This window comes from Otolemur garnettii, unplaced genomic scaffold (genome assembly GCF_000181295.1).
Source record: "Otolemur garnettii isolate 467f Iridium unplaced genomic scaffold, OtoGar3 scaffold00005, whole genome shotgun sequence".
NCBI lineage: Eukaryota > Metazoa > Chordata > Mammalia > Primates > Galagidae > Otolemur > Otolemur garnettii.
This window is the reverse complement of record NW_003852400.1, coordinates 3,996,968-4,008,921: the sequence shown is the minus strand read 5'-3', so window position 1 is coordinate 4,008,921 and position 11,954 is coordinate 3,996,968. Positions and strand designations below refer to the sequence as shown.

Here is an 11,954-nt window from a genome sequence, read left to right as displayed (position 1 = left end):
CTGCCTTAGAGAGAACACCAACAAGTAATGGGACTAGTCCATGATTTACAACTTGCTGTATCTGGTCCTGACGGCCAGCTGTGATGTTTGACATTGTCCATGTAGCTTCCTTTTGAATGTTAGTTTGGGGGGTTGGTCAGCAGGCTGGGAAAGACAGTAAGGGCTCCTGCATCAATCACAACCTGAGTCTGTTCATCTGTCCCAGTGACAATATTCCCTATGGCTTTTAGTGCAGGAGTCACAATTGGCAATTCGGTAGCTCCCAAAAGCTTCACAAGTTGGGGCACAACTCCTGTTTTCACAACCATTTCAATCTGTTCATTTGGGCCATCAGTAAGGTAGGAAATAGCCCAGCAGGTATCTGCTAATACCTCTGGATCATCGTGCTGTAGGAGACGCACTAAAGTAGGAAGAATCTGTTCCACAGCATCTAATGGGGGTGCAGGATTCTTGTTGCGACAAAGGTTTGAAAGTGTCCAGGGAAGATTACGTAAGTAACCACATGATAAAGATGACATATCAGGAATAGCTAGAAGAGCCAACAGTGGGTCAAATGCACCATACTTAATAACCAAGTCTCAGAAAACTGAACCATCACCTGCAATGTTTCCTAGAGCCCACACAGCTTGCTCACTGATAATGAGCATGAGGAGATGCCAACAGAGATATGAATGCTGGGATAGCACCTCCATCTACCACAGCCTTAGTCTGTTCTGATGTCCCAGAAGCAATGTTAATTAGTGCCAAAGCAGATTCAAACTGAATGGGACTACAATCAGTTCTACCCAAGAAGGACACAAATTCTGAGATCAAACCACCTCAGATTATATTGTCAATAGGAGGCTGTTTTTCTCTAGAAAGTAGTTTCCTGGCAGCTTGAGTAGCTTGGAGCTGGTTTTCCATATTGGTGCTATTTATACCTTTGACAATGTTATCCACAGACCAATTTATAGTACCCTGGATGTTTTGGTTTTCCTGCAGTGGAAAAGTAGCATCATCAGGAAACGAGCTTACATTTCTCCTTTTCAGCATCTGGTCATCGTTCTTAGCTTTCCTCAACTCCACATTAACTTCTATTTGGCGTCGCCTCATTTCTGTACTGTCTTTTCCCTTGTTCTTGAACCTGTTAAGTTGGGCAGCTGGTGAATTAGCATTCTCATTGGTGGACATGGTTATGAGACAAAGGGAGAAAGCTGCACAGCCAGCTCAAGCTTCCACAGGAGGTGGTGCGGGACTCAGAAGACCTGGGTCAGCTGCCCTGGAAACGTCCACTGTAGCACAGGCAGAACACGGTGTCTCATCTAAGGATGTTAATGTAACCTGCCTCACAGAGATCTGGGAATAAAATGAGATCATGCATGTAAACTGTCACAATGCCAAATACATATTAACTGTTGTAGTTTTGGATACTTTGATTTTATTTAGCAAATGTGTATACAGTGATTGATTCACGTGGTACAGAGCCCATGCCCTTTACGACCTTGCCCTGATGTCTCCCTTTGTTCCTAACAACACTGAGTCATAGGGAAGCCTCATTAAGATCTAGAGATTTTTTCCTCCACATGATTAGGTATAATTTTTTCATCTGGTAGCTTTACAAGTATTTTAAAATATAAGATTGATAGGGCTTGGCTGGTTGGTTGGTTAGGGGGTTTGGGTTTCTTTTTTTTTTTTTTTTTTTTTCTGTCTTCCCATAAACTCCCATATTTGTTCTTGACAATACTGGCCACCCATGGAGCTCAACTTGTACAGCTGTTTCTGTAAGTTTGATAGCAGTTCCCAAGGAGACCCCTGTTCCCCAATGGGAAAATGGCTCCTTCCAATGTTACCCAGTTTCAAGAATTCCTTCACTGGATTGCTAGGTAGATGAGGAACAAATCCAAGCCTTAAAAACGTCTGTGAGATATGTCTTCCAGAAGTAATGGGGGGAGAGAGATTCTGCCTAGGAAGAAGAAGCAACAAGAATCCCCTGAATGGATGAGAATATGACCACTTTAGTTCACTCACATACTGGGTGATAAAAATTGAGTGCTGCTAGGCTAGAGGTCCCTGCATTTTGGTCAGAACACAGCTTCATTTTCCTCACCGTAAACATAGCAAGTATACTTAGTATTATAAAAGCCACATGTCAAATAAACATAAGGAATAAAAATTTTTATTAGAAGTTAAAATAAATCCTGGGGGCTCTTCTCCTATTACTCAGAAACTTACTTCTCTAGCTGTCTCTTGGGATGCACTCTGAAGTGTATCTCTTCCCTTGGCGGCAAATTCACACCCACCAAGTAAAGGTTGAATACCCACAGCCAGCCTTATCATCATTATAATAGTATTCAAATAATAATTTTCAGGTAGTAGCTATCAAACTTCTTTGAGCATAATATTTACCTGTGATACTTACTTTAAAATGCAAATTCTGGCTTCAGGAGTTCTAAGGAACAATTCTGTAACATTTTTTAATTAATAAACTGTATTTTTAAAAGTGGTTTTAGATTTACAGCAAAATGGAGCAGAAAGTAAAGAGAATTCCCACATACCTACTTGCCCATAGGCACAGCCTTCCCGCCATCCACATCCCACTTCATTGTGGGCCATTTGTTATAACCAGTGAACCAACATGGACACATGATTAGCAACCAAAGTCCATAATTTACATTACAATTCACCCTTTGTTTTGTACATTCTGTGGGTTTTAACAAATGAAATCTTTTTTTTCATTTATTTTGTATTTGTATATATTCATGGGGTACAAGCACAATTTTATTAAATTGACACATCACATTGTAGTGCAATGTATCCCACCCTCAACTCTCTGAGTCTCCACTGTCCATCATTCCACACTCTGCTTCCATGTGTACACATTACTCAGCTCCCACTCACAAGGGGGGACATACAGTACACAAATGAAATCTTTATTTTTAACAAGCATGTTTAAGTAAATGTGATGCAATTGTTTTGGGGACCACACTTTCAGCAACACTGCTCTGGATCCTTCTAACCAGATTGACACTATGATTATAATGTAATGATATTGAGGCAATAGCAATGGCCAAACCAGTATTATTACTTTAGAGTTTCTTTTCAGTAGCCAGACTAGGATTGTTTTAGAGATCCTTTTTATAAATATTCTAGCAACTTTCAATATGTAAGCAGACTCTATTCTAAAAGTCACTTATAAATTGATGTTTTGGAATGCAGATCACATGTTTTTCCTAGAAAGAATTGATGTACACAATGATCAAGTTCTTGGACCTGCCCCTCAAAGTTTATTTCACTTGTAATAAATAAAAGTGTAATAGTAATAAGGTTATTTTAGCAATCACATCTAAAGAGGAAGCGATCCTATGTAAGCTGTAAAGTTTACAGACAAAAATGCAAGAAGGAGGAGGAGGAGTGATGGATGGATGGAAGGAAGGAAGGAAAAAGGAAAGAGAAGAAATTTTGAGAACTAAGAGTAGGGGAGTCTTTTGAACAAAATTTCAAGGGCTTAAGCCATAAGGCCTGTAACTTATGTTAATTGAATCATACCAATATAGGGCAAAAAGAACAAAAGCAAAGACCAGATAATAGATTGGGAGAAGCTATTGAAATGTTTCAAACCAACAAATACCTAGAATAAGTGAAGAATTCCTTCAAATCAGTAAGAGGAAAGAAATGGAAGCTCAATTACAAAATGAGCCGATTGTAGAAGAGAAAACTCAAATTACAAAATGAGCAGATTTGTAGAAGAGAAAACTCAAAACAGAACCAGCATATGAAGAAATATGAAGAAATGTCCAAGATCATTGGTAATTAATAAAATGCAAGTTAAAACAAGTTTTCAATGTACACCTTTCAGGCTGGCAGAATTTAGACAGGATCATGGGCTAACGTGCAGACTGTCGTGGGGAGCAATCTAGCCCAACTCATAAACACTCTGGCTCCTGGATTTATGTCCAGGAATTCCTTAGGGCCTAAGGGACCAAATGCAAGGATCTTTACTGAAGTGTTATTTGTGATGGGGGTTGGAGGAATTCTGATGTTCACTGCAGAGGAGTAGATAAGGAATTCAGAGTGAATGGGAAACATGGAGTATTATGTAGCAGGTAAGAGGCAACAGATTAAATGAATACACAGCAATAGGGGTGCATCTTAAAAACAAAATGCTTAGTAAAAAAGAAAAGAATAATATAGGAAATACAATGTCATTTATGCAAATAAAAATAACACATACCAAACAACCATCTGCATAGTGCAAAAATATATCCAAATAAAGACATAGACATGAATGATTGCCTGTGGACGGGGAGGAGAATGGAGTAGAAGACAGGATAATGAGGATTCCATGAGGGGCAGGGTGGTGTGGGATATAAAGCATAGGTCTGACATCAGACGGCCTGGATTCAAGCCTCAGCTTCACCACCGAGCAGTTGTAGAACTTGGGAAGATCATTTAATGTCTCTTAAGTTCTTTCACATGTAAAATGTAGATCATATTATATGTCTTATGGTGTCCTAGTAAGGCTTAATCCAATTAAAGACATAATCCAAGTAAGGCATACATCCAAGTGTAATATATAGTTAGTATTCAATAAATGTTAGCAGTAATTATAATACAGCCCCCGCCTCCTTATGCAGATCAATAGTGGGAACATAAAGAATTAAGAGTGGGAATAAGGGCTGGAAGGAGAAAGGGTCTGGGAAAATTGATTCAGGAGCAGGATGAACATCTTTTCCACCTTTCTGGTAGGAATCTCACAGTTGACATCCACGTAGTCTTCTCTCCCTTAACCTCATTTTCTTTCCTTATTTTCTCTTCTATTTCTCCAGTGGCACAGAAGGCCCCACTCTTTGCCCCGTGGTGTTAGGGTAGAGTGAGTTTAAGTGGGCAAGAAATCTAAGGAAGGGAAGAATCTTGGGTGTGTGGTATCAGCGAGAAGGGAGCGTGTCCAGTGGTTACTGCTGTTGTACCAACTACCCCAACACTCAATGGCTGAAGAAGGCAAATCACGTCTCACAAGGCTGGGGCTTGGAACATCTGGGCCAGATGTGTGAAGGGGTGGCTTTGCCCCATATGTCTCTCATTCTCTTTCTGAACTAACAGACCAGGACATCCTTCTGCTGATGACAGGGACACAGAACAATCCAGCCCAACAGCACAAGGACTTTCAAAGTCTCTGCTGTGTCACATTTGCTAACATCCTATCATCAAAGTGATATGGTCATATACCCCGCCCACAGGGGGAAGGCACCACAAAATGACATGGCAATAGACATGAGTACAGGGAAGGAAGTAGAATGGGGGCCATCCAGACAATCAACACAGGGAGTCACATACTTACAATGATATGACAGGACAGAAGGAACACAGCCTACCTGGGAATGCAGGGAAACTCTTTGGATGCCAGATGATAGGAAAAGCAGGCCCAGGCAAGTCTCTCTCTCTCTCACATACACACATGAGAGAGACAGAGGGAGAGAAAGATGCCCATGACTGGTATAGTGTTTGCTGTAATAAGTCGGTTGTTAACTAAGGCAAGATAAGTCTTGCAATGGGGCAGGGGTTCAGGTGGAGCACAGAGGTGGAGATCTATCTTTAAGGAATACAACCAGATAAATAGAGCTATTTGGGGTCACCAGAAAAAATAAAACACAAAACCTTTCTTGATTCCAGAGAAAATGTGGAGAATTTTATAAATTTCTATAAAGTTTGTTTCTAAACTTAACTAACCCTACTTTGCACTTATTTGCACCTTTGACAGCCTTACTAGAGCCGAATGTTGATGTTCATACTAATATCAGTGGTGACAATCTGGCATGTCTAAAATATAAATACAAAATTATCAGTTACTAATGAAATGGATGAGTAGTCTCCTTTTAGAAAAACTAAATCCTTTGTCCCAGGGTTGGGGAAGACCCTCTTAAACAGCCTCCAGTGTATATCCATATTACATAAAAACACAATTTTACCTTTCAAAGAAGCATTTCTTCATTCAAAAAACATCTGAATACCAAGTACAGATTCTAACAACTTTTTATTACTATATATACATCTCTTTTACCCCTTCTAAAAATCCAATTTAAATATGCCTTCTATATTTTAAAATTTTAACATGATTGTACCAAGGGCCTAATACATAGAACAGTGGCCTGCAAGTGGGAAGGAAGAAAGCAACGAACCCTCCACGTGAAAAGCAATAAAACCCTAATCGTGGCTGTCTGAGGGGCTGATCGTTGATTGCTATTCTAGTCCAAGCTGAAGCAGGGCTGTGTCTCTCAGTTCTACAACCACTGTGCCTAGCATGGTGCCTGACATTAAGCAGATATCTTATATTTGTTCAAACATGATTAACTGGGAACTTTCTGCACCCCACCAAAATAAATAAATAAACAAACAAAAGTAAAATGAAAGAGCGATATTACTCAGGCAATTTTTCAAGCATAAAGTCCTCTGTCACCCGTCTGACCCATTCCTTGTGTAACTGCTTTTCACAAGGAAGCATCACTCAAACGAGATGAGATGGATGCATGGAATGGGTCCTAAGTACTCAGTGGAGGGGCATCTTTCTGTTATTAGAGAATAAGAGTTAGACTCTTAAAATAATAGGAAATATTTAAAACACAGACAGCCAGATTCCCATAATCCTAAAATCTTTTTAAAGATTACAGCAGGTGTGTGTTGTCTTGAATAATTTAAGATGTGCAAATATGAGATTGTCATTTGAAACATCTCAACTCAGGTAATTCCACAAATGTTTCTCTCTAATACACTTGATTGACAGATGGTTCCTGAGCTGATTTTTAAGTACCATCCAAGACAAATAGTTGTCCCAGGGAACTGCCTTTTGCTGTCTTTTGTTAAGCAAGGGAGGCTAGAGTAACTCTCGCTTTCTGAATACTGACTTTTTAAAATGTCTGAGGAGTTAATCAAACCTCTTGACTCTGCCTGTATGAAAACAACGTGGGAGTTATGGAAGTCGGAATGAGCTTATCCCTCAGTGAACTTTACTAAGAGCAGATGTTGTTAACAACAAGCCCAAGCTACTCAGAGTTAACTTGTATTTTCATTGGCTCCCCATCCCAGCCTCTACTTTGTAGTTCTTTCCAGAGACAGTTCCATCCCTTTGGTATCTAACTCCTCCATGGTGTGGGTGTGTGTATCAGTGAGGCGTTCGCCGGCCCCTGAATGACGAAGATGGCTGTAATGAGCCTTGTAGTGTCGCAGTGACCAGCCTCACAGGCTGTGTTGTCAAGAACAACTGATGAAAAGATTCTGGAATCCTTTGTAGCTACAAAATGCCGCAAAGATGACAATGAGGAAGATGCCACTGAGATTGTAAATTTTGTAGCTAAGAAGCTAACAAGCAATTTTTATAGAAAGGGTCTATTTTTGTCTGCTGAGCTTGGCCCTGGGACAGTACAGTGACCCCAGGGTTGCCTAGGCCAGTGCTATCCAACAGGTCTGGACTGTGACCTATGTAGGTACTTTTATATTTCTTTGTGGCCACAGTTTTGAAGGATTTTTGTAAAAGATGAAATTAATTTTAATAATATATTTAAACCAGTATATTCAAAATTTTATTTCAACATGTAATCAACATAAAAATGATGAAGTTTCTTTCATGTTAAATCTTAAAAATCCAATATGTGTCTTTCATACCTGCAGCTCTTCTCTTTCCGATGAGCCAGATTCCAAGTGCTCAGGGCTCACATGTGGCCAGTGGCTGCTGTATTGGACAGCACAGGCCTAGACAACAGGTAGCCCACTGAACATAAGACATGTACTTCCATGGAGTAGTGTCCATGAGCACGTGAAGTGCTCTTAAGTTTCCACAAATATGGATAAATGTTACCTCCTGAGTTTTTCAGCAGGAACCCATCTTCAGAGAAGGGAAGAGGAAAAAAAACACCACCGTTTACTGAGCACCTGCTGTGTGAGCAAGGACTTATATCAACTCCCTTGCCCCACAACAGGTCTGCAAGGAAAGGAAATGATCCACATTATGCAGCAGAGGAAATTAAGTTCCAGGGAGGCCAAAGACTTGCCAAGTTCACATAGCTAGTGATGGCAAAGCCAGGAAGTAAGTCAGGCTTGGCTCCAGAGCCCTGTATCACGTTCCCTTTATTATCACGTTCCCTCTTAGCTATCACTGGGTAGTAGTAGTTCTCAGACTGGTGAGCATCTGAATCACCAAGAGAGTTTATTACTAAAGGTCTGGCCACTAGGCCCCAGCCCCGGAGTTTCTGACTCAGCAAGTGTGAATGGGGCCTAAGAATTTGCATTTCTAACAAGTTCCCCTTTGGATACCCTCTGCTGTATAAACTGGGTTTAATCCTTTAGGAGGAGTTTGCCTGTCTTACACAAGTAATGAAGGCCCCGCAGGCTACCAGAAACCAAACTTTGATTTATAAATTTGTCCATTGTTATTCTCTTAGTCACCTAAAGTTAGCTACCATATTTTATATTGATTACCCCATGGTCTATTAGGTATGGTCTGCTAGGATAGATTCACTCATTAGGAACCCTTTTATTCATTTATAATTAACCATTGAACATAAGTACAGTACTTTATTGCAATGGGGAGACATTTACCTCTTTCCTTAGTTCTTGGAGGGAAGAAGAAATGATGCTTGTGGATGTCTTATATCATTACTGTTTACTTTTGGGGGGTTAAAATGTGTTTTAGGAGGCAGGATACGGGTATAAAGAAAAATATTATTCATCTACCTCTTACCCTGACAAGCTATCTCAGTGTGAGCGTAGTGAAAATAAGGGCAAACGCAGCTAAATGTAACAGTTGCTTAAGATAATGGCTCTTTAATGAAAGTCATGAAGAATGCTGCTGTCCTCAGATTATTTTTTGGCTATGATAAGATCAACATGATATGTTTCATTTGAGGAACATAACTGAGAATTTTGGTTAAGTACTGTATTCAATTATTTTTTACATTTTGTGATACATTATAATTATTTGTATTTATGGGGCACATGTGAAATTGTATTATAGGCACAGAATGTGTAATGACCAAGTCAGGGCATTTAGTGGGTCCATCACGTGAGCATTTGTCATTTCTATTTATTGGATACATTTCAGGTCTTCTCTTCTAGACACATAGCATCCTTTTATAAGACATGGCCGCATCATCAAATATTTTCCTGGTGACATTTTTTAAATCTAAGTGATAGTTCTTGCTCATTTACCAAAGCTTAGAACAATTCTGAGTCCGAAATTTAACTTGGTATATTTTAACCAACAATACTGTGCTCAAGAAGCAAGAAATTATTTACCTTTCTCCCTACCTGCGTTTTCCATCATCTCTAGGTTTATTCCGTGGCTGGAGGGCACTTTCAATCTCCCTGGCCATTGACCTCTCACCCTTGCCATTCTTGCAAGGGAGGGCCTTTTCCATATCTCTTATTTATTTTTAATGCCTTTAAGCCCTCTCTTCTGCCCCAACTCCCAAACCCTGTCACAGCTGAAGAAAAACAATAGATTACTGTGTGCGTATCATGGAAACTATCATATTCACGAGATGACAGCAGACCCAGGTGTGCTGGTGGGATAGGACCAGGTCAAACTGATAAGGCACAAAGAATAAAAGCATGGTCTTTATGAGATACTCTATCAGAAGTACAGGGAGCATCTGTGTGCTCAACTCAGAAAAGAAATGACTGTGTTTTCCCTCAGTCATCTAATGACAATATAAATGAGAGTGATGTGACACTGTGCAGTTAGGCCCCAGAGGCCCTCTAGGTCTCTCTGCGTCGCTCACAGCCTATTCCTTTTATAAGAGATGCTCGAAGGCTGTTTCTTCATCTGAATACAGATTCATTCATCTGGTGGGTTTTTTTTAAAATTTTACAATCGTTCATCTTTATAGTACTCAGAGCTTCTATGAGGGGCAAGGGTGGGGGTTGGCTATATTTGAATAAATGAAAAAAGTAAAACTTACAATATCCCAATATCACAAAGACATGTTTGGAAGAAAACACGAGGAGGAAAAGCCACCAGTTCAGTCATGTCGCAAAAAATACCTGCCATTTGTCCCAGCTTTCTCCCCTGATTTCCCCCAGACCCACCATGCTCTGTTCTCTACTCAGGGGCTGGTTTCAGAAGAACTGGTGGAAAGAAGGTCTGGGAACGCTGGGGTAGGAAAAGGAAAAGCCAGAGATAAAAAAAAAAAAAATGGACTTCAAGAGTTCTTTCTATTGTGTGGTTCCTAAAGGCAGAATCCTTTCATTTGATTTAATTCGGAAGAAAGCAGAATAGTCACCGAGTGAATTTCTTCAAACACATAGCCTGCCAGAATTTCCATTTTACTGCATTTTGACACAAGCCTGGGCTTCATCATTAGAACACAAAGCCCCTGCCCAGCATGAAACGACGCAGAATCCCATACTGTAGTCCGTCAGATAGAGCCACCAGCAAGCCGCGTTAGGAAGCAGCCATTTGTCCCTACAACATCACAGGAGGAGGACTAATAGATTTTTTCCAGACACCACCAAAGTATTTTCTAACCTAGTCACATTTCCTTGCTCAGAGCACAGTGACTCTCAACATGCATGTGCCTGTGAATCTCCTCAGGATCTCGTTAAAATGCAGATTCGGATCCAATAGATTCCGCTTGTCTATAAGCACCTACCGGCGCCAGCACATCACACTTTGAGCAGCAAGAACCCACAGGACTCTTGTTTCGCATCTGAAAACGCTGCCTAGAAGGAGAGTGTTAACATCTCGGCCCCGAGATACATTCACAGGAATAGGAGGGCTTGATGGTGGAAGCAGGCAGCAAGGGTACCAAAAAAGGACCCAACACAAGGGACAAGAGACAGGCAAATTGAACTCAGCATCTGGAGATGATAGTCCAGATGAGCAGCAGCGACCTGGGGTGTTGTGAGCATTGAAAGGGTGGTGTGTGCCATGGGGGAATCGCCAAGATTATCAGTGCAGGCAGTGAGATGAGAAAGCTGCTTCCAAACAGCAGCTATCCCGCCACAGAACTGAACACAGGCGAGGAGATGAAGGGTGGATAGAGAGGGGGCAGGGAATGTGGATCTGGACAAGGACAAGAGGATGGTGGGGAACTGAGACAGAAATTCAAAGCAAGGGCAATGAGACAAGGATGCATTTACTGAAAGTGAAGCTTCAGAAACGTGGTTGAGCTGGAGATATGAAAACTCAGCCCTGAGGAAGCTAATATTCAACATGAATGATCTGTGTGCCAGGCACTGCTCCAAAGGCCTTTGTATTTGTTATTTTACATAATTCTCACAAATTTATATGGCAGGCATTATTATTCCATTTTGAAGATGAAGTATTAGAGGTGTGAAAGAGTCCCTATTTTGCCTAAAGTCCCTTCCTGATAGTGGCAAAGCACCAATGACTCGTGGTCTGTGCTCTTTCCAAAACCCCACATAGGCAGCACATGGGCAGAGTAACCTAGATGCTAACCCAGGGCTCGCTGCTGTCAGCTCCAGGAACCAAGGGGGGAACTGAGCCTTCAGTGGGGTGAGAAGCCTGAACTAAAGATAGGAGAGAACAGGAAGGGCAGAGGGGCCAGGCACTGTGTGACCAAGTAGGGACCTGCTGTTTACTAAGGGTACTGTTCAGAATTGTGATGATGCCAAAAATCATTCCTGCTCTGACTATTCTGGCATCATCTCATTTCACATAGGAAGGACCCAAATCTTAAGCTCTGGACTTGTCAACAAATATTTGACACAAAAACTGTTGAAAGAGGACACGAGAGACATTGTAAAAGTCACAATGCCCCAACCTTAGCCAGACCTTGTCCTTATTTCACTGTGTTGGTCTCCGAGATGGACATTTGGTTTCTAAGAAATCTGATGTCTCCTCTGCCGCTTATTTAAGAGCCTATCGATGGCACATGTAGCTCAGTGGATAGGGTGTCAGCCACATACACCAAGGCTGGTGGGTTTGAACCTGGGCCAGCTAAAAACAACGACAACTGCAACAA

At 41.0% G+C, this 11,954-nt stretch overlaps 1 protein-coding gene and 1 pseudogene across 2 annotated transcripts in view; one reads left to right on the top strand and one right to left on the bottom strand.

The window, feature by feature from the left end:
- LOC105887893 overlaps positions 1-1,170 on the bottom strand; it is a 9,037-nt pseudogene extending 7,867 nt beyond the window's left edge.
- The window catches only part of LHFPL3 (LHFPL tetraspan subfamily member 3), a 509,453-nt gene that overhangs the window by 352,240 nt on the left and 145,259 nt on the right, over positions 1-11,954 (top strand). The window lies entirely within an intron of this gene.